The following is a 23,258-nucleotide window of genomic DNA, read 5'->3' as shown; positions in this document are numbered from 1 at the left end:
AGTGGGGGCGTGAGAGAGGGAGTGGGGGCGTGAGAGAGGGAGTGGGGGCGTGAGAGAGGGAGTGGGGGCGTGAGAGAGGGAGTGGGGGCGTGAGAGAGGGAGTGGGGGCGTGAGAGAGGGAGTGGGGGCGTGAGAGAGGGAGTGGGGGCGTGAGAGAGGGAGTGGGGGCGTGAGAGAGGGAGTGGGGGCGTGAGAGAGGGAGTGGGGGCGTGAGAGAGGGAGTGGGGGCGTGAGAGAGGGAGTGGGGGCGTGAGAGAGGGAGTGGGGGCGTGAGAGAGGGAGTGGGGGCGTGAGAGAGGGAGTGGGGGCGTGAGAGAGGGAGTGGGGGCGTGAGAGAGGGAGTGGGGGCGTGAGAGAGGGAGTGGGGGCGTGAGAGAGGGAGTGGGGGCGTGAGAGAGGGAGTGGGGGCGTGAGAGAGGGAGTGGGGGCGTGAGAGAGGGAGTGGGGGCGTGAGAGAGGGAGTGGGGGCGTGAGAGAGGGAGTGGGGGCGTGAGAGAGGGAGTGGGGGCGTGAGAGAGGGAGTGGGGGCGTGAGAGAGGGAGTGGGGGCGTGAGAGAGGGAGTGGGGGCGTGAGAGAGGGAGTGGGGGCGTGAGAGAGGGAGTGGGGGCGTGAGAGAGGGAGTGGGGGCGTGAGAGAGGGAGTGGGGGCGTGAGAGAGGGAGTGGGGGCGTGAGAGAGGGAGTGGGGGCGTGAGAGAGGGAGTGGGGGCGTGAGAGAGGGAGTGGGGGCGTGAGAGAGGGAGTGGGGGCGTGAGAGAGGGAGTGGGGGCGTGAGAGAGGGAGTGGGGGCGTGAGAGAGGGAGGTGGGGGCGTGAGAGAGGGAGTGGGGGCGTGAGAGAGGGAGTGGGGGCGTGAGAGAGGGAGTGGGGGCGTGAGAGAGGGAGTGGGGGCGTGAGAGAGGGAGTGGGGGCGTGAGAGAGGGAGTGGGGGCGTGAGAGAGGGAGTGGGGGCGTGAGAGAGGGAGTGGGGCGTGAGAGAGGGAGTGGGGGCGTGAGAGAGGGAGTGGGGGCGTGAGAGAGGGAGTGGGGGCGTGAGAGAGGGAGTGGGGGCGTGAGAGAGGGAGTGGGGGCGTGAGAGAGGGAGTGGGGGCGTGAGAGAGGGAGTGGGGGCGTGAGAGAGGGAGTGGGGGCGTGAGAGAGGGAGTGGGGGCGTGAGAGAGGGAGTGGGGGCGTGAGAGAGGGAGTGGGGGCGTGAGAGAGGGAGTGGGGGCGTGAGAGAGGGAGTGGGGGCGTGAGAGAGGGAGTGGGGGCGTGAGAGAGGGAGTGGGGGCGTGAGAGAGGGAGTGGGGGCGTGAGAGAGGGAGTGGGGGCGTGAGAGAGGGAGTGGGGGCGTGAGAGAGGAGTAGGGGGCGTGAGAGAGGGAGTGGGGGCGTGAGAGAGGGAGTGGGGGCGTGAGAGAGGGAGTGGGGGCGAGTGAGAGAGGGAGTGGGGGCGTGAGAGAGGGAGTGGGGGCGTGAGAGAGGGAGTGGGGGCGTGAGAGAGGGAGTGGGGGCGTGAGAGAGGAGTGGGGGCGTGAGAGAGGGAGTTGGGGGCGTGAGAGAGGGAGTGGGGGCGTGAGAGAGGGAGTGGGGGCGTGAGAGAGGGAGTGGGGGCGTGAGAGAGGGAGTGGGGGCGTGAGAGAGGGAGTGGGGGCGTGAGAGAGGGAGTGGGGGGTGTGAGAGGGGAGGGGAGTGGGGGCGTGAGAGAGGAGTGGGGGTGTGAGATGGGAGTGGGGGTGTGAGAGAGGAGTGGGGGTGTGAGAGAGCGAGTGGGGGTGTGAGAGAGGGAGTGGGGTGTGAGAGAGGAGTGGGGGTGTGAGAGAGGGAGTGGGGGTGTGAGAGAGGGAGTGGGGGTGTGAGAGAGGGAGTGGGGGTGTGAGAGAGGAGTGGGGGTGTGAGAGAGGGAGTGGGGGTGTGAGAGAGGGAGTGGGGGTGTGAGAGAGGGAGTGGGGTGTGAGAGAGGGAGTGGGGTGTGAGAGAGGGAGTGGGGGTGTGAGAGAAGGGAGTGGGGGTGTGAGAGAGGGAGTGGGGGTGTGAGAGAGGGAGTGGGGGGTGTGAGAGAGGGAGTGGGGGTGTGAGAGAGGGAGTGGGGGTGTGAGAGAGGGAGTGGGGGTGTGAGAGAGGGAGTGGGGGTGTGAGAGAGGGAGTGGGGGTGTGAGAGAGGGAGTGGGGGTGTGAGAGAGGGAGTGGGGGTGTGAGAGAGGGAGTGGGGGTGTGAGAGAGGGAGTGGGGGTGTGAGAGAGGGAGGGGGGTGTGAGAGAGGGAGTGGGGGTGTGAGAGAGGGAGTGGGGGTGTGAGAGAGGGAGTGGGTTGTGTGCGTTTTACCTTCATTGTCTCTGATATTTCACACATATTTTACTGCTCAGTTACTGGTGTGCAAGTGTGTGTTTATCCTCATTGTCTGTCTGTCATATATAACACATTTTACTGCTTACTGCTCAGTTACTGAAAGTTGAGAGTGGCGAGAGTGTGTTTTACCCTCACTGTCTCTGAATGTGTCACTGTGTGTGTGTGTCAGTGTGTGACTGTCTCTGTGTGAGTACCTTCATTGTCTCTGTTGATATATAACACATATTTTACTGCTCAGTTCCTGATATGCGAGTGTGTGTTTTATCCACAATGTCCCTCTGCCATATATAACGCACATTTAACTGCTTACTGCTCAGTGACTGGTGTGTGTGAGTGAGAGAGAGTCTATGAGAGAGGGAGAGAGAGTGTGAGAGAGCGAGAGTGTGTGTGAGAGTTAGTGTTTGCCAGAGAAATAGAGTGTGAGTGTGTGTTTACCCTCACTGTCTGAATGTGTCACTGTGTGTGTGAGTGTGTGAGTGAGAGAGAGTCTGTGAGAGAGGGAGAGAGTGTGAGAGAGAGAGCGTGAGTGTGTGTGAGAGTTAGTGTTTGCCAGAGAAATAGAGTGTGAGTGTGTGTTTTACCCTCACTGTCTCTCTGCGATATATAATTCATATTTTAGCCGCTCAGTTCCTGGTGTGTGTGAATGAGATAGTGTACAAGTGTGTGAGAGAGAGAATGTGTGAGAGTGAAATATATGAGTTATAAAGCAGAGAGAGACAGTGAGGGTAATCACACTCACACTCACACTCACACTCACACTCACACACTCTCACTCACACTCACACACTCTCTCTCACACTCACACACTCTCTCTCACACTCACACACTCTCTCTCACACTCACACTCTCTCTCACACTCACACACTCTCTCTCACACTCACACACTCTCTCTCACATCACACACTCTCTCTCACACTCACACACTCTCTCTCACACTCACACACTCTCTCTCACACTCACACACTCTCTCTCACACTCACACACTCTCTCTCACACTCACACACTCTCTCTCACACTCACACACTCTCTCTCACACTCACACACTCTCTCTCACACTCACACACTCTCTCTCACACTCACACACTCTCTCTCACACTCACACACTCTCTCTCACACTCACACACTCTCTCTCACACTCACACACTCTCTCTCACACTCACACACTCTCTCTCACACACTCACACACTCTCTCTCACACTCACACACTCTCTCTCACACTCACACACCTCTCTCTCACACTCACACACTCTCTCTCACACTCACACACTCTCTCTCACACACTCTCTCTCACACTCACACACACACCAGTAACTGAGCAATAAGCAGTGGAATAATTACATTATATATCACAGAGAGACAGTGAGGTTACTGCACGCACTCATGGGTCGATTGTCCCGAAAGGCATGCTGCTAGGTATTTTGGACATCTGAATTCTCCCTCCGTGTACCCAAGAGAGCCAGAATGTGGCGACTAGGGGATTTTCACAGGTACTTCATTGCAGTGTTAATGTAAGCCTACTTGTGACAAGAAAGTTATTATAAGATTGATTCATAGAGGTACTGGTGTGTGAGAGTGTGTGTTTGACCCTCCATATCTCTCTGTGATATAGGACACATATTGTACTGCTTACTGTTCATTTACTGGTGAGTGAGAGTGGGTAAGTGAGAGAGTGTGAGTATTATCCTCATTGTTTCTATGATATATAACATTTTACTGCTTACTGCTCAGTTATTGTTGTGAGTGTGTGTGTTGTGTGTGTGTGTGAGTGAGTTTGAGTGTCAGTTTTACCCTCACTGTCTTTGATATATAACACATATATTAGTGATTGCTGCTCTGGTTACTGGGGGTGTGAGTTTGTATGAGATTGTGTGTGTGTCAGTGAGCCTGTGTGTATTTCCCTCACTGTCTCTCTTTGATATATAACACATTATTTACTCTTACAGGTGTGTTGTGAGTTTTACCCTCACTATGTATCTGTGTGATATATAACACATATTTTACTCTTACAGGTGTGTGTGTTTTACCCTCACTGTGTATCTGTGATATATAACACATATTTTACTCTTACAGGTGTGTGTGAGTTTTACCCTCACCATGTATCTGTGATATATAACACATATTTTACTCTTACAGGTGTGTGTGTGTTTTACCCTCACTATGTATCTGTGATATATAACACGTATTTTACTCTTACAGGTGTGTGTGTGTGTGTTTTACCCTCACTATGTATCTGTGATATATAACACATATTTTGCTCTTACAGGTGTGTGTGAGTTTTACCCTCACTATGTATCTGTGATATATAACACATATTTTACTCTTACAGGTGTGTGTGTGTGTTTTACCCTCACTATGTATCTGTGATATATAACACATATTTTGCTCTTACAGGTGTGTGTGAGTTTTACCCTCACTATGTATCTGTGATATATAACACATATTTTACTCTTACAGGTGTGTGTGTGTTTTACCCTCACTATGTATCTGTGATATATAACACATATTTTGCTCTTACAGGTGTGTGTGAGTTTTACCCTCACTATGTATCTGTGATACATAACACATTTTACTCTTACAGGTGTGTGTGAGTTTTACCCTCACTATGTATCTGTGATATATAACACATATTTTACTCTTACAGGTGTGTGTGTGTTTTACCCTCACTATGTATCTGTGATATATAACACATATTTTGCTCTTACAGGTGTGTGTGAGTTTTACCCTCACTATGTATCTGTGATATATAACACATATTTTACTCTTACAGGTGTGTGTGAGTTTTACCCTCACTATGTATCTGTGATATATAACACATATTTTACTCTTACAGGTGTGTGTGTGTTTTACCCTCGCTATGTATCTGTGATATATAACACATATTTTGCTCTTACAGGTGTGTGTGAGTTTTACCCTCACTATGTATCTGTGATATATAACACATATTTTACTCTTACAGGTGTGTGTGTGTTTTACCCTCACTATGTATCTGTGATATATAACACATATTTTACTCTTGCAGGTGTGTGTGTTTTACCCTCACTATGTATCTGTGATATATAACACATATTTTACTCTTTACAGGTGTGTGTGTGTTTTCCCCCACTATGCATCTGTGATATATAACACATATTTTACTCTTACAGGTGTGTGTGTGTGTGTGTTTTACCCTCACTATGTATCTGTGATATATAACACGTATTTTACTCTTGGAGGTGTGTGTGTTTTACCCTCACTATGTATCTGGGATAAATAACACATATTTTACTCTTACAGGTGTGTGTGAGTATACCCTCACTATGTATCTGTGATATATAACACATATTTTACACTTACAGGTGTGTGTGTGTTTTACCCTCACTATGTATCTGTGATATATAACACATATTTTACTCTTACAGGTGTGTGTGTGTTTTACCCTCACTATGTATCTGTGATATATAACACATATTTTACTCTTACAGAGGTGTGTGAGTTTTACCCTCACTATGTATCTGTGATATATAACACATATTTTACTCTTACAGGTGTGTGTGAGTTTTACCCTCACTATGTATCTGTGATATATAACACATATTTTACTCTTACAGGTGTGTGTGTGTTTTACCCTCACTATGTATCTGTGATATATAACACATATTTTTACTCTTACAGGTGTGTGTGTGTGTATCTGTGATTATATAACACATATTTTACTCTTACAGGTGTGTGTGTGTTTTACCCTCACTATGTATCTGTGATATATAACACATATTTTACTCTTACAGGTGTGTGTGAGTTTTACCCTCACTATGTATCTGCGATATATAAAACAAAAATTAAACTGCTTACTGCTCAGTGACTGGTATGTGTGTGAGTGAGAGTGACTGAGTGTGTGTGAGAGAGAGAGTGTGTGAGAGAGAGGGAGCATCTTTGAATGAGAGAGAGCCTAAGTGTGTGTGACAGTTGTGTGTGTGTTTTGCCCTCTTTGTTTCTCTGTGATACATAACAAATATTATACAGCTTATTGCTCAGTAAATAGTGTGTGTGCGTGAGATAGTATGTGTGAGAGGGAGTGAGATAATGTGTGAGATAGTGAGCATAAATGAGAGTGTGAGAGTGAGATAGTGTGTGTGAGAGGGAGTGAGATAATGTGCGAGATAGTGAGCATAAATGAGAGTGAGATTGAGATGGTGTGTGTGAGAGGGAGTGAGTGTGTGTGAGAGGGAGTGAGTGAGAGTGTGAGTGAGATAGTGAGTGTCAGTCCGAGTGTGTGTGAGGGAGTGAGTGTGAGTGAGAGGGAAGGAGTGTGACAGAGCGTGTGAGTGAGATAGTGAGTGTGAGTGAAAGTGTGCGAGTGAGATAGTGAGTGTTAGTGACAGTGTGTGTGAGGGAGTGAGTGTGAGTGAGAGTGTGAGAGAGTGTGTGAGGGAGAGTCTGTATGTGTGAGGGATAGTGAGGGTTTGTGTATGTGCGTGAGAGAGCAACAGGGTGAAAAGTGGATGTGCTGCTGATGGGCAGCAGGGTGGCACAGTGGTTAGCACTGCTGCCTGACAGCGTCAGAGACCTGGGTTCGATTCCGACTTCGGGCGACTGTGTGGAGTTTGTACATTCTTCCGTGTCTGTTTGGGTTTCCTCCGGTTTCCTCCCACAGCCCAGAGATATGCAGGTTATGGGGTTTGGATATGCTAAACTGACCCTCGGTGGGGTTACAAGGAGAAGGTGGGAGATTGGTCTTAGCGTGGCGTGCTCATTCAGAGGGTCAATGCAGACACGATGGGTTGAATGGTCTCCTTCTGCACTGTAGGGTTTCTATGAGAGAGAGAGTGTTTGTGAGTGTGTGTGACTGTGTCTGAGAGAGTGTGCAAGAGACAGTGTGTGTGTGTGTGTGTGTTACCCTCACTGTTTCTCTCTGATATGTAACAAATATTTTACTGCTCAGTCAGCAGTAAAATGTGAGAGTGTGTGTGAGAGACAGCGCGAGTGTGTGATTTACCCTCACTGTCTCTCTATGGTGTATAACACATATTGTACAGCTTACTGCTCAGTTACTGCTGTGTGACTGTCTGAGTGAGCGCGTGTGAGTGAGAGAGTGAATGCATATTTTACCCTCACTGTATCTCTGTGGTATATATCGCATACTTTATTGCTTCCTGCTCAGTGACTGGTGTGTTGAAGAGAGAGTGTGTATTTGAGAGAGAGTGTGAGTGCATGTTTTACCCTCACTGTATCTCTGTGATATATGTCACATATTTAATTGCTTCCTGCTCAGTGACTGGTGTGTGTGAGAGAGAGAGAGAGAGAGAGAGAGAGAGTGAGTGAGTGCGTGTGTATTAACCTCACTGTCTCTGTGATATATAATTAATATTTTATTGATTACTACTATGTTCTGGATTTGTGAGTGTCTGTGGGAGAGACAGTGCATGGGTGTGTGTGTGAGAGAGAGAGCGTGTATGAAAGAAAGAGTGTGAGTGAGTGTGTATAAACCTCACTGTTACTCTGTGCTCTATATAACATATTTTACTGCTTAATGCCTAGTGATTGGTGTGTGTGTGTTTCACCCTCAGACTCTGCGATATATAATGCTTATGTAGTGCTTACTGCTAAGTTACTTGTGAGTGAACATGTGCATAAGAAAATATGAGTGTGTGTTTTACCCTCACTGTCTCTCTGTGATAGATAATGCATATTTTACTGCTTACTGTGGGAGAATGTGCGAGTGTGTTTTCCCCTCACTGTCTGTGTATGATCTATGGCATATTTTACTGCTTTCTGCTCAGTTGTTGGTGTCTGAATGTGTGTGAGAGTGTGTGTTTTCCACTGTAGCTGTCTGTCTCTGTTATGGGTCATGTGTTAGCTAAAAATCAATTTGATTCTATAACTCTCTGCCTCTGTTCTGTGTGCTTGCATTTGTAGCTGTCTATCTCTGTTAGAGGATTCTGGGTTTAATCTCTATCTGTCCACCTCTCTGATGAGCATGATTTTATTGTGTTTTCTGTTCTTGTCAATATCTGTTCTGTGAGTTAATGGTGAACTTTTGGTTCAATATTGATCTTCCATTATTACTTTTAGTGATAATATTGAAATAACAAATTATCTGTATCCACGTCTCATGAAAGTGACACTGTACCGTTATATCGGAGATCGTTCGAGATAAACCAGGGACTGGTTTAGCACAGTGGGCTAAACAACTGGCTTGTAATGCAGAAGAAGGCCAGCAGCGCGGGTTCAATCCCGTAACTGCCACCCCGAACAGGTGCCGGAATGTGGCGACTAGGGGCTTTTCACAGTAACTTCATTGAAGCTTACTTGTGACAAGAAGCGATTATTATTATGTATTTTGCACTAAGAAAGGTGGAAAAAAAGTGCAAATGGATTACATCCACATTGATTGCTGAATCTATACTAATTAATACTATACTGATTACTTTACAGATGAAAAGCTGTTATCACAACAAGTTGATCCAACGTGCCATGATATGGAGGGAGGGAGGACGAATTGTGGAAAATTATCCCAACTGCCCTCTCGTGTATCACTGTTGGATTGGACATGTTTATCTGGGACTTGAGGTCAATGTGAGTGTGACTGCTTCTGTTCTCTGTGACGGTGGAGATGATGTTGTGTCTGTGTCTCTGCAATGTTGGATTAATATTGTACTTACTGTCAGTTAGAAGGAGACGGCGGCACATACATTTTGCTGAGGAATCATCATCTTGTTCTTGGAACTCATTTCTTCATCTGTTGAACTAGGGGGAAGAAAGCATATCTCTTGTAAATCAGGGTCAGACGAGGCCAATGATAGATCAATCTATTCTTTCAACTGATAATCACAGAATTTATAGTGCAAAAGGAGGCCATTCGGTCCATCGAGCCCATCTTTGTAAAGAGCGTTCCACGCCTCCACCCTTACCCAGTAACCCCACCTAACCATGTGAAATGAAATGAAAATCGCTTATTGTCACAAGTCGGCTTCAAATGAAGTTACTGTGAAAAGCCCCGAGTCGCCACATTCCAGCACCTGTTCGGGGAGGCTGGTACGGGAAGTGAACCGTGCTGCTGGCCTGCCTTGGTCTGCTTTAAAAGCCAGCGATTTAGCCCAGTGTGCTAAACCAGCCCATGTGCGCTGTTGGACAGTGTTGGACACGAAGTGCAATTTATCATGGCCATTCCACCTAACCCGCACATCTGACTGTGGGAGGAAACTGGAGCACCCGGAGGAAACCCACGCAGATACGGGGAGAACGTGCAGACTCCACACAGACAGTGACGAAGCCGGGATTCGAACCTGGGACCCTAGAGCTGTGAAGCAACCGTGCCAACCCCGATGCCGCCGTGCTGCCCCCAATCAGTAAAAGAAAGAAAATACTCTCCAAATCCTAACCCAGAATCAGACAATAAGCCAGGCCCAGAAAGAGCTCTCCCTTCCCCCTGCTCACTCCAAGTCCCGGAACAAGATCGTGCTCCGCTGCGCCTCTTGCAAACAGCCCCCGATTCTCCCTGAACTCCCCCCGAGTCAGTAATGATCTCTGAGCCTCTTTGCTCACACTCCCAGATGGAGGTGCTGCTGCAATGAGAACGCTGTTTCCTCGCTGACCTGGGCGCTGACATTGACATTTCCCTCAGCTTCAACAAAGCGATTCCACTCTGACCAAATGGAGAGTGTGTGGGGGAAGGGCTGCGCATGCGCTCCCAATCTCAGAATGACGACCAGCAGGGGCGGGGTTACACCGGGCATGCGCACATCCCCGCCGCAATTCAGCATTGAGAATCAATGGGAACATTCCCCATTTCATAGTCATCGCATGTGGAGCAAAACCTCCTCTAGAGCCCGTGTTGGGGGGACTGTGTGTGTGGCTGCAAATGGCCCTGCGCCCTCGGGCTCAGCCAATCACCTTTGTAGCTGTGTGTTTGTCCCAATGAGAGATTCAATTTGCAGTCATTGCCTGCAGCTTGTTTGTTATTACACTGTCACTCTCAATATTTTATTGTGGTCACAGTTACAACAAAGACAATTTACAAGGCTCCAGGCCTCATTACACTTCAAATTGACGATCAAACAGTCACTGAACACAACCAGCTGCAAGGCACAGGCCCTAAGCATAGTTCAAAGTAACAATCGAACAGCCACATAACACAAACAGTCGCGAGGCACAAGGCCTCGATACCATACGACCATTCCAAAAAGAAAAGGAACAAAAAAACCACAAGACACAAGTACATTTCGAGGTAACAACCTCGAAACACATGAGACAAGCAGTCGCGAGGCACAAGGCCCCGATACAATACGGCCGCTTCCGAACAAATATGACCCACAAAGCTTCAATACATCTTAACAGTGACATATCAACACCAATCACCAGGCACCAGTCCTTAATTCACCTTTAAAAGATTAATAGGGTAAAATCAATCACCGAACCCAATCTGACACATTTCAACCATGATATAACAAGAAAAGAACCTTTACGCGATATGAAAAACACTGCCAGAAATCCACCCACTCACAAAGACAAAACAAACAAAACCGACAGAAAAGAAACATTTACTGATTGCTAAGGGCCGCCCATGGGCACACTCAACCACCCCCTGTTCGTCACCCCCGAAGGAAGGGGTCCCCAGTTCAACGCAAACAACGGCCCAAGCCGCCCGCCAGAAAGGTGTGTAATCACCCCGTTACCCAAGGGGTTCGTAGTCAAAACTTGTAACAACCGTGCTAAGCCACTTGGCAGAAAGCCAGCAAGCAGCTAGTCCAATCCCCGCTCACCCACCCCCCTCCACCCCGCCCGGCAGCCGACACACCAGAGGAAAGGCCCCTCCTCGCTAGGAGCACAGACCACCGGAGAGAGCCAGACCCGGGTACGGCAGAGGAGAGAGAGTCCCCCTTCCTGGACCCCGCCCAGAGGAACGGGACCATTCGGAGGCAGAGCAGTTTCACATTAGTTTAACATTCTAAACATTAAATAACATTTCAAAGAAAACCAAAAAGAGTTGTCTGTCCTAGACTCAAAAATAAAACAACTCCATTAGTACACCAAAAAGTCCATCAATTTACACGTTCCATGTCGTGACCCCGGCCCAGGAGCTTTAGCCGAAATTCACAAGAAGCAACATGTCCTCAAAGTCCTGCAATGGCAACGGCCAGAGTCGCTCCAATGTAGGCAACAACCAGCAATGGGAAAGAAAGTCCCAGAGTCAGTCCCAACCGTCCAAGGGGCGTCCAAGGGGGCCGAACCCTCAGAAACACCAGGAACGGCAGCAACCTGCCGCGGGCCGCCCGCCGGGCCTCCAATCCTGGCTCCAACCCGCCGCTTCCAGCAGCATATCCAGCTGCCCTCCTTCCTCCATTCCTTCGTCCTCTATTCCGCAAACTCAAACCGCCGACAGCAAACTTTGCAGTCCGAAGCAGCGTCTCCGCAGCTCAAAGCACCGTCTCCGCAGCTCGGCCGCTGTCTTGAAGGGCGACTGGTCGCAGTACTCCGAAACCAGTCATCTCCAATGCCCTCGGGGACCGGGAGCGATGGGCACCGTGTTGCTGTTCCACCCCATCCAGGAAGCTCCCAGACGCGGCCTGCCTTTCGAATCGGCCCGGGGGCGGACACCAAGCTCACCCACAACGTCATCGCATAGAGAGCAAAACCTCCTGTAGAGCCCGTTGGCTGCAAGTGGCCCTTCGCCCTCGGGCTCAACCAATCACCTTTGTTGCTGTGTGTTTGTCCCAATGAGAGATTCAATTTGCAGTCATTGCCTGCAGCTTGTTTGTTATTACACTGTCACTCAGCCCCTCAAACTCACACTTTCTGCAAACTACCATTTCACTGAACCACAGAATTACTACAGTGTGAAGGAGGCAATTCGGCCCATCGAGTCTGCAGCGACCCTCTGAAAGAGCGCCCCAGCTCCGCCCACTCGCCGCCTTATCCCCATAAATCCGTAACCCCACTGAACCGACACACGCTTGGACACAGCGGGAATACAGCATTGCCGACCCACCAAACCTGCACATCTATGGCCTGTGGGAAGAAAGAGGAGCACCTGGAGGGAACCCACCCACACACACGGGGAGAACATGCAAACGCCATACAGGCAGTCACCCAATGCTAGAATTGAACCCAGGTCCCTGGCACAGTGAGGCAGCAGTGCGAACCATTGTTCCACCTCTGGGTTCACTCCCCTGGTTCACTCACTCCCCTGGTTCACTCACTCCCCCGGTTCACTCACTCCCCTGGTTCACTCACTCCCCTGGTTCACTCACTCTCCTGGTTCACTCACTCCCCTGGTTCACTCATTCCCCTGGTTCACTCACTCCCCTGGTTCACTCACTCCCCTGGTTCACTCACTCCCCACGTTTACTCACTCTCCTGGTTCGCTCAACACCCCCGGTTCACTCACTCCCCCGGTTCACTCACTCCCCCGGTTCACTCAACCCCCCCCCCCCCCCGGTTCACTCAACCCCCCCCCCCGGTTCACTCAACTCCCCCGGTTCACTCACTCCCCCGGTTCACTCACTCTCCCGGTTCACTCACTCTCCCGGTTCACTCACTCTCCCGGTTCACTCACTCTCCCGGTTCACTCACTCTCCCGGTTCACTCACTCTCCCGGTTCACTCACTCCCCCGGTTCACTCACTCCCCCGGTTCACTCACTCCCCCGGTTCACTCACTCCCCCGGTTCACTCACTCCCCCGGTTCACTCATTCCCCTGCTTCACTCAATCTCCTGGTTCGCTCCATCTCCTGGTTTACTCACTCTCCTGCTTTACTCACTCTCCTCGTTTACTCTCTATCCAAATGGACATATTAGTGAGAGGCAGCATGGTTTTGTGAAGGGGAGTTCGTGTCTCATTAACTTGATAGAGTTTTCCGAAGAGGTCACAAAGATGAGTGCTGCAGGTAGAGCAGTGGATGTTGTCTATGTAGACTGCAGTAAGGCCTTGTCAAAGGTCCCTCATGGTAGACTGGTACAAAAGGTGAAGTCACACGGGATCAGGGGTGAGCTGGCAAGGTGGATACAGAACTGGCTAGGTCATAGAAGGCAGAGAGTAGCAATGGAAGGATGCTTTTCTAATTGGTGCGCTGTGACTAGTGGTGTTCCACAGGGATCAGTGCTGGGACCTTTGCTGTTTGTAGTATATATAAATGATTTCGAGGAAAATGTAACTGTTCTGATTAGTAAGTTTGCAGATGACACAAAGGTTGGTGGAATTGCGGATAGTGATGAGGACTGTCAGAGGATACAGCAGGATTTAGGTTGTTTGGAGACTTGGGCGGAGAGATGGCAGATGGAGGTTAATCCAGACAAATGTGAGATAATGCATTTTGTAAGGTCGAATGCAGGTAGGGAACAGACATTGAATATTAGAACCCTCAAGAGTATTGAAAATCAGAGAGATCTTGGTGTACAGGTCCACAGGTCACTGAAAGGGGCAACACAGGTGGAGAAGGTAGTTAAGAAGGCACACAGCATGCTTGCCTTCATTGGCCGGGGCATTGTGTATAATAATTGGCAAGTCATGTTGCAGCTGTACAGAACCTTAGTTAGGCCACACTTGGAGTATAGTGTTCAATTCTGGTCGCCACACTACCAGAAGGATGTGGAGGCTTTAGAGAGGGTGCAGAAGAGATTAACCAGGATGTTGCCTGGTATGGAGGGCATTAGCTATGAGGAGCGATTGAATAAACTTGGTTTGTTCTCACTGGAACGACGGAGGTTGAGGGGCGACCGGACAAGATCGACAAAATTATGAGGGGCACAGACAGAGTCGATAGTCAGAAGCTTATCCCCAGGGTAGAGGGGTCAATTACTGGGGGACATCAGTTTAAGGTGCGAGGGGCAAAGTTTAGAGTAGATGTACGAGGCAAGTTTTTTTACACAGAGGGTAATGGGTGCCTGGAACTAGCTGCCAGAGGACGTGGTGGAAGCAGGGCCGATAGTGACATTTAAGGGCCATCTTGACAAATACATGAATAGGATGGGAATAGAGGGATACGGACCCAGGAAGTGTAGAAGGTTGTAGTTTAGTCAGGCAGCATGGTCGGCACAGGCTTGGAGGGCCGAAAGGCCTGTTCCTGTGCTGTCCTTTTCTTTGTTCTCCTTTAGATTTACACACTTCTCTGGTATCACCATTCTCATGATTCACACAATCTTCTGGTGAATACACTCCCTGCTTTATAAATTCCCCTGTTAAACACACTACCCTGGTTTACACACTACCCTGGTTTACACGCTCTCTGGTTTACACACTTTTTATTGTGCACATTCTCATGGTTTTGCACACTCTCCTGGTTTACACTCACTATTTTAAACACTCTCCTGGATGGAAACTCCCCTGGTTGTGAACATTCCTCTGATTTCCAGGTGCCCGGATTGTGGAAGTGTCTCCCCTCCACACAGAAAGTCCAGCTCTATGAGTTCATCCTTATCCTTGTTTCTATGTCACTCTCTATATTTCTCTGTCTCAAATGTTCAATATTTCATCAGGAGTGTTGTGGACACAGTGACAACTGGTGTAACAGTGGCCCTCACTGTGAACACTGGACACAGTGATAACACGTGTAACACTGGCTCTCACTGTGCACACTGGACACAGTGATAACACGAGAAACACTGGCCCTCACTGTGAACACAGCTGCCGTGTTGTGGGTCAGACGGTCACTGTCCCTCCTCTACACAGAACGTCCGGCTCTGCGAGTCCATCTCTATTTATTAAATTTCCTACTGGGATCAGAATGGTCAGAATCTGTGTCACTGTGAAAATCTCCACTCTCAGAGGGGGTGGGATTATTCTTTAACTGGGTGTCCTTGCTTGTTGAGTTTGGGGTTCAGTGTTATCGGGCAGTGCAGGAGGATCACATCAAGCTGGAAAATCTCCACTGAGAGAGAGATCAATTGTATTTTCACCTTCAAAGAAGGTGTGTCATCAATGAATTTAGATTTTAAAATATGACTGGCTGCTGCCGGGTATTTAGGTAAACAGAAAACTCAGAGAATTGATCAGTGAGATGAAAATCTATAATTAAGACAGGGATTGGGAAACAAGTGTTGAGAAGAGGGAGAATTCTGCCCTGGGAAATGTCATTTCCAGACCTTGTGTGTGGATGTGAATATTGTGGAAGAGAGAGTGTGTGAAAGGGGCGGACCAAACAGGAGAAACCAACTGTGTTTGTGTGTCCGCTCTGACCAGGAGATCTCCCAATCCCTCTGGGACTGAATGGAAATATTTTTCATTCCAACAATCCCCCTGTTCCCCTCCTACTTTTCCAAGTTGGATTTCAGGGCAGTTTCGATGCTGCTTTCCAGATTTCTGTGGAAAGGTTGGGAAAATGAGAGCGATCGGGTGAGAGAGCGCGAACAGTGCATCAGTAAAACGGGTTTAAATGCAAAATGGAGCCTTCAAATCGCGTGAAACCTTTTCTACAGCAAACATGAGAGTGTGAGAGACAGGAAGGAATTATCCTGGGACACTGTGGAGCTGGAATTTGAGTGGAATTGGAGAGTTTGGGACGAGAGAAAAACACAGAGGCAGCAGCAGCCTGGAGCTGAGAGCAGGTTGTCTCCGCCCCGTCCGCTCGCTGCCTTTAAGTTGCTCAGTGCCGCCACCAGAGGCTTCATTTCTCACCCACATTGACGGAGAGATTGTGTGCAGAGTCTCGGACATGAGCGACAGTGCAGCCGCCGAAACGGCTCCTCCAGCCGCCGCCCCAGTCAAGGCTGTCAAGAAGCAGAAGGCGGTTCCCCGGAAGAAACAAGAAGGTCCCGGGCTGGGCGAGCTGATCCTCCAGATTGTGGCGGAAAGCGGCGATCGCAAGGGGATTTCCTTACAGGCCATAAAGAAGGCGCTGCGGAGCAAAGGGGTCGATGTGGATAAACGGGGGGCCCAGATCAAGCAAAGTGTCAGGAGGAGTGTGGACAACGGCAGCTTGGCTCAGGTCAAGGGCACGGGCGCCTCCGGCTCCTTCAAGATCGTTAAGAAGACAAGCGGGGGGAAAGTGATGAAGACCGGAGCAGGCAAGAAACCTTCAGTGAAGAAACCAGCAGCCAAGAAATCTCCCAAAAAACCAGCAGCCAAGAAATCTCCCAAGAAACCAGCAGCCAAGAAATCTCCCAAGAAACCAGCAGCCAAGAAATCCCCCAAGAAACCAGCGGCCAAGAAATCTCCCAAGAAACCAGCAGCCAATAAATCTCCCAAGAAACCAGCAGCGAAGAAGGCGGCAACTCCCCAAAAGAGCGCGAAGAAAGCAGCCCCGAAGAAAAGGTCTCCCGTGAAAAAGACCAAGGGTGTAAAAAATCCGACCCAATCGAGGGCCAAGCCCAAAGTGAAATCAGCAACGGCTAAGAAAACAGCAAAGAAGTGAAAGAAGGCGAGCAAATTGTAAACCTCTGAACCCAAAGGCTCTTCTCAGAGCCACCCACATCTCTCAGGAAAGAGCTGATCCCCCGACCAATGAATCGCTGTCCCGGTGCTGGGAGCAGATTTCAGACAGAAATGTCAATCCAGTATTGCCGCTCACTCGCTGACATGCTCTGCACCGGGCCTCGCCCCCCGCTCTGCACTGAGACACTGCCTGCTCCAACCCACATTTTATATTCCAAACAGAAGTGAAAAGAGGGCGCTGAACAACACGTACAAACTGCAACATCAGACATCAGCTAGTTAGAAACGCGGATCTATTAAATCCAGACTGGTCAGTAATATTCCCGCCTCAGTTCACTCCTTACTAGAACCTCTTCCTAACCGGGGATGTGTCCGGGGGAATAGTCACAGTTTGTGTTAGTTTCATTATTCACAGATTCAGGGGAGAGTCTGTAAAAGAGGTAACAGGGCGGAGAAATCCCGCCTCACAACATAAACACTTTATATCAGCTGGAAGGGATGTTACTAAAATTCCCAACCCGTCTGGGAGAGGAGTTGTGTGGGGATGGAATCGGAGCTGGGGTTGAAATGGGAGCAGATAGTTGGGCTGGTTCTTGAAAGGAGTGAACTGAGGCGGGAATATTACTGACAAGTCTGGATTTAATAGATCCGCGTTTCTAACTAGCTGCTATCTGATGTTACAGTTTGTACGTGTTGTTCAGCGCGCTCTTTTCACTTCTGTTTGGAATATAAAATGTGGGTTGGAGCAGGCAGGAGGAGGAGCTGGATGATCAAAGACATTTCACTGCTCTGTCTGTCACTCAGTCTGTTCCCCGCCTCTCTCTCTCAGTCAGGTCGGGGCGGGCTGTATAAAAATGGAAAGTGCAGCAGCTCGTCTCTCATTCAGCAGCGATTTGACTGAACAAGCATCATGTCTGGCAGAGGGAAAGGAGGCAAAGGACTGGGTAAAGGCGGAGCAAAGCGGCACCGCAAAGTGCTTCGTGATAACATCCAGGGCATCACCAAACCAGCAATCCGCCGCCTGGCTCGCCGTGGCGGCGTCAAGCGCATCTCGGGTTTGATCTATGAGGAGACTCGCGGGGTGCTGAAGGTTTTCCTGGAGAATGTGATCAGGGACGCCGTCACCTACACTGAACACGCCAAGCGCAAGACCGTCACCGCCATGGATGTGGTTTACGCTCTCAAACGCCAGGGCCGCACTCTCTATGGATTCGGCGGCTGAGGAAATCCATTTGACAATTTAACAAAACCCAAAGGCTCTTTTAAGAGCCGCCCAAATCCTCACATTGAGAGCACTGACCTTAGAATGGCAACAGCATAATCTACCGAGCTGGTTTAGCGAGTCAGTTTGGAAACCGCGGTTTTCTGTTAAGACGGGTAGCGTTAGAGCAGGAAATCCTTTCCGAGCATTGATTTGTTTTCTCATTACAGGGCGACATAGATGCGTTGTACAGTCTGAAACAACCATTCCCCAAAGTCAAACCTGTAACCGCACATAGTGAACACTGACATTGTAATGCGAGCGGGAATTATGTACCTGCTCGATTTTATTCATCTTCTCTCGGTTGCGTCCAATCCGAGACAAAAATTGGAGTAGGAATCATTGAGAAGTATTTGATATTTACAACTTGAGATTGATTTTTTCAGTTTTCTCAAATATCCGTTCCTGGTCCCTGTGAAATTGGCGGGCTTTTTGAAATTGATGGGGTGTCAGTTGCAGGTCCACCAATCAGGGCCCTGACATCCTTGCCGCTCATCGCTCTTTTCAAACTTGTCCACGGGTTCGGGCTGCATCCAATGAGGAGAAGTGGGCGGTCACTATAATGTCTTAAATAGGCAGCGAGAGAGCGGCGCCATCATTCTCAGCGTGTGCGTTTCCCCCAGTTTCACATCATGGCCAGGACCAAGCAGACAGCGCGCAAATCGACCGGAGGCAAAGCTCCTCGCAAACAGCTGGCTACCAAAGCGGCCCGCAAGAGCGCTCCAGCCACGGGCGGAGTGAAGAAGCCCCATCGCTACAGACCCGGCACTGTGGCTCTGAGGGAGATCCGCCGCTACCAGAAATCCACCGAGCTGCTGATCCGCAAACTGCCCTTCCAGCGCCTGGTGCGAGAGATCGCTCAGGACTTCAAGACAGACCTGCGCTTCCAGAGCTCCGCCGTCATGGCCCTGCAGGAGGCCAGCGAGGCTTACCTGGTGGGGCTCTTTGAGGACACCAACCTGTGCGCCATCCACGCCAAGCGAGTCACCATCATGCCCAAAGACATCCAGCTGGCCCGCCGCATCCGCGGGGAACGCGCCTAAAGCCCGGATTCAGCACCAACAACAACAAAGGCTCTTTTAAGAGCCACCAAGTCTATCAGGAAAAGAGCTTCCACATCCAGTGTTTCGATTCAGGAATGTATTTTATTTCCTTTATTTTTTTCTCCCTGCTATCTGTTTCCTCATTCCCCTGGATCCGTTCTCAGTTGTGGGCCAGCCTGTATTTAATTTCAGCCCAATTCACTAGACTTGCGGTGATTGCTAATACAAACATCAACAATATCTCATGTAATCATCGAGACTGCACCGACCCTTCGAAAGAGTAACTTAGATTAATGGGTAGAAAGACGGACCGACAGATATGGAGGGAAAAATACGAAAGAGATAATGCTGGAAAATCTCAGCACGTTTGGCAGCATGTGTCGGGAGAGAATAGCTAACGTTTCGAGTCCAATGATAGATATGTAGATAGTGAGGTAGAAACTTGCATAGATAAATGGATGGTTCGATAGAAAGGTAGAAAGACCGTAAAGGCCAACTCACTCACAGAAAAGTTGCCATCACAGCAGGAGGAGCTTTGAGGGGAATTCTCACAATTTACTCTGCATCATAATGACGTTTCTCGTCTCCATATCTCAAAGAAAATTCATAGTTTATAAACGATGGTGTCAGTTTTGCCGCACAGTATGTAATATCAAAACATTTTTATTGGACCTACAATTTCAGTTACCCAGGATTTCTTACCCCAATAAACTGCTTCCATAAAAACTTTCCTGCAAATTGAGCCAGGGGTTGAGGTTAATCTGAGGCTCCGAGTATGAAGCGAGTCACACAGTAACCCACTTACAGATATAGTCATCGCAGTAACATCTACACAGTAAATAGAGCGGAATCAATTGCGGATAGATTACAAGTAACAGACTTCCTTCTTTGAGGAATATTATTGAAACTAAGATCAATTCAGTTCACAGACTTTTATCCCCAATAAACACCGTCAATTCACATGTATCATAAATACTGAATATGTAAATAATCTGCACAGAATGCGCTGCGGATTGATATCATAAAGCGTGAAACGTTTGCACATTAAGTAGCAGAGCAGAATCTGAGGGACAGACAATAGTTGGCCCTTTTTCAGATAAAGTGAGTGGCTCTGAAAAGAGCCTTTGTGTTATTAGATTAAAGAATGGTCGCTTCACTTCTTGCCGGCGCCAGCGCTGCTTTTCTTGGGCAGCAGCACGGCCTGGATATTAGGCAGCACCCCGCCCTGAGCGATGGTCACCCCTCCCATCAACTTGTTGAGCTCTTCGTCGTTGCGGACGGCCAGCTGCAGGTGCCTGGGGATGATGCGGGTCTTCTTGTTGTCCCGGGCCGCGTTGCCGGCCAGCTCGAGGATTTCAGCGGTCAGATACTCGAGCACAGCAGCCAGATAGACCGGGGCTCCGGCCCCCACACGCTGCGCATAGTTGCCCTTTCTCAGGAGCCTGTGAACACGGCCCACCGGGAACTGCAGTCCAGCCCGGGAGGAGCGAGACTTGGCCTTGGCCCGAGCTTTACCGCCGGTCTTTCCTCTTCCAGACATTGTCCCAATGTCACAAACACTTTCACAGAATGAACAATTTCTGCAGCATTTACTGTTTTATAAACTGACAGCTCCTCTGATTGGTCGCTGCTCAGTTCACCTCATTTGCCTATATTCTGCACCAATCAGCTCACAGGAAACAGAAGACGGCGGGATTTACCCACAACAACCGGCAGAAGCTGAGAATTTGTCCATTTCAAAAAGCCGCCAATTTCATTGTGGCAAAGGAGCGAATTCAAATAAATGTCGTCCTTAGTCAGAGATTTCAAATCCCTTCTATTTATTTGGTTTAATTCAGCGCTTCCCGTCACCAATCACAGGCGCGGGTTTAACATTTAGTTTAAATGTGATTCATTCTCCTCTCGCTTTCTAACTGTCCCGGGCGGGAATCAATCCCTGTTCACGGCATTCCCGGAAGGAAAACGCTCCGTTTAGTCTTCAGTCAGGACCGAGTGTCCTTCACTGAAAACAGGGAGTGGGATTGAGTCCTCAGACTCTCCTTATTCCGCTCTGGAATCATCCCACTCCGGACTGTTACCCTGCGGAGAATTACTGGGAATAAAATGATGGATCAATGAACATTTCAGGAATTGGGAGAAGGCTCCGTTCCCGCTAAAAACAGCTGCTAATGAGGTGATTTGGGGGCTGTGAAAATAACAGAATAATAACAGCTTTCAGCACAAAGCCAAGGCGGAGGAGTGAATTCTGCCTGAACCAATCGGAGAGCTGGAGAGAAGGAGCGACAGGTTTTGATTGGCTGACACTTTCAAATTCCAAACTCCCGCCAATTTCAGTTCAGGAAAATCCCAAATAACGGACCGGCTCAATGTTCAGGAAACTATTGAATCTCACACTTTGTTATCTGTTTATTGATTTTTCCATCCCAGAATCCGGGCGCTATTTTAGTAACAGTTTGAATTTGTCAATCTCTTCTCTGTAACCGGCGGTAATAAGACCCCGTTCAGCAATTTAAAACGGAGCAAATCTCAGCTCACTGCAAAAGCAGAAACATCGAGATTACCAACCAACTCCTTCACACAGGCTTCACAGGGACAGAGAGAAAGGGCTGATTTCTGAGCCTCTCTCCTGAAAGCGGCCGGGAATGTTACACTGGGAAGTGTGGAGAGAATCCCCGACTCTATCCAGCCGGTGGAACAGGCAGCTTTGTGTCCGGAGAATAGGGAGGGCCGGGGAGAGGCAGATCTCAAAGCGCTGCAATGGACTCAGGTCCTGTGTGTGCTCAAATCTCGATGATTCCGTCCCCTGGGAAAACTGCGGAACAACAGATCAGCCCGAAAATAACCTCTTCATTCCCGCCTTTACTGTGTTCCGGGAGCGGGAAACACGTCACCCGAGAGAAAAATATAATAATTTCCTTATGAATTTAACTCACCAGTTGTTAAACTCGGAATATAGTTATCATTAAATTTAAATAATTCCCTCCTGAAATTGTGTTTCTCCTCATTGTCCGTCACAAATGCCAGACTGGGTTTAAAATCCGCTCTCAATTCAGTTTGATTCTCTTCTTTGTGAAAGTGTCTGTGACGGGCGGGTATGAAGCCACATTCACAACATTCTGGAACGGGACAAATCTCTCTCCTCCACAAAGAGATTTCTCATCAAGTCAATGCGGGAAAAGATGGTGCAGCTTTTTCACAGAGATTGTGGGTGGCTCTTAAAAGAGCCGTTGTGTTTGGGGTGGTTTTCAGTCCATTGTGGAGTTTTACTTGGAGCTGGTGTACTTGGTCACCGCCTTTGTCCCTTCCGACACGGCGTGCTTGGCCAGTTCCCCGGGCAGCAGCAGGCGCACGGCGGTCTGGATCTCCCGGGAGCTGATGGTGTGGCGCTTGTTGTAATGGGCCAGGCGGGAAGCCTCACCCGCGATGCGCTCGAAAATATCGTTGACGAACGAGTTCATGATGCTCATGGCCTTGGAGGAGATGCCGGTGTCGGGGTGAACCTGCTTCATCACTTTGTAGATGTAGATGGAGTAACTCTCCTTCCTCGACCTTCGCCGCTTCTTGCCGCCCTTTACTGCAGGTTTCTTAATGACTTTCTTGGCTCCCTTCTTGGAAGCTGGTTTCGATGTTGGTTTCTTCTCGTCAGCCATCGTCAATATCACCCAGAAATAAAGCAAACCCCTTCCGAGCGCTGATTAAATAGACAGAGCCTCACATCTATGCTAATGAGGAATGGGGAAAGGAATGATTGTGATTGGACATTGTGAAAATGAGGACAGCCAGTTATGTTCTGTTTATTTGACTGGAGATGTAAACAGACCAATCACATTTAGGATTTTCCACCAATCACAAACCTCATATTGCAATATTACAAACCGGAAACGCATTTCAGAAAGAATGTCTCCAGTCCCAGTTTGTCAGTGTGTAAAAATCCACCGGGAAATGACACCTGGCTGTCGGTGAGCGGGGCCCTTCACCACAGAGGGACTTTGCGGGAGGGTGGGATTCATTCAGGAACTGTGAGTGTCTTGTAATATGTGAGTGTGGGATTTACTCACTGATAGTGTGAGAATGTGGGATTTACTCACTCTCTGATACAGTGTGAGTGTGGGATTTACTCACTCTCTGATACAGTGCGTGAGTGTGGGATTTACTCATTCTCTGATACAGTGTGAGTGTGTGGGATTTACTCACTGTCTGATACAGTGTGAGACTGTGGGATTTACTCACTCTCTGACACAGTGTGTGAATGTGGGACTTACTCACTCTGATACAGTATGACTGTG

The 23,258-nt window shown here is 49.1% G+C and overlaps 1 long non-coding RNA gene across 1 annotated transcript in view; it reads right to left on the bottom strand.

Moving 5' to 3' along the window:
• The window catches only part of LOC140400004 (uncharacterized), a 113,761-nt gene that overhangs the window by 6,222 nt on the left and 84,281 nt on the right, over window positions 1-23,258 (bottom strand). Inside the window, exon 3 of the long non-coding RNA XR_011937956.1 lies at window positions 8,964-9,048. This is a non-coding gene — a long non-coding RNA (uncharacterized lncRNA). The remainder of the gene's footprint in view (window positions 1-8,963; window positions 9,049-23,258) is intronic.

Source organism: Scyliorhinus torazame, chromosome 24 (genome assembly GCF_047496885.1).
Source record: "Scyliorhinus torazame isolate Kashiwa2021f chromosome 24, sScyTor2.1, whole genome shotgun sequence".
Taxonomy (NCBI): Eukaryota; Metazoa; Chordata; class Chondrichthyes; order Carcharhiniformes; family Scyliorhinidae; genus Scyliorhinus; species Scyliorhinus torazame.
The sequence above is the reverse complement of the archived record's forward strand: the minus strand, read 5'-3'. Positions and strand labels throughout refer to the sequence as shown.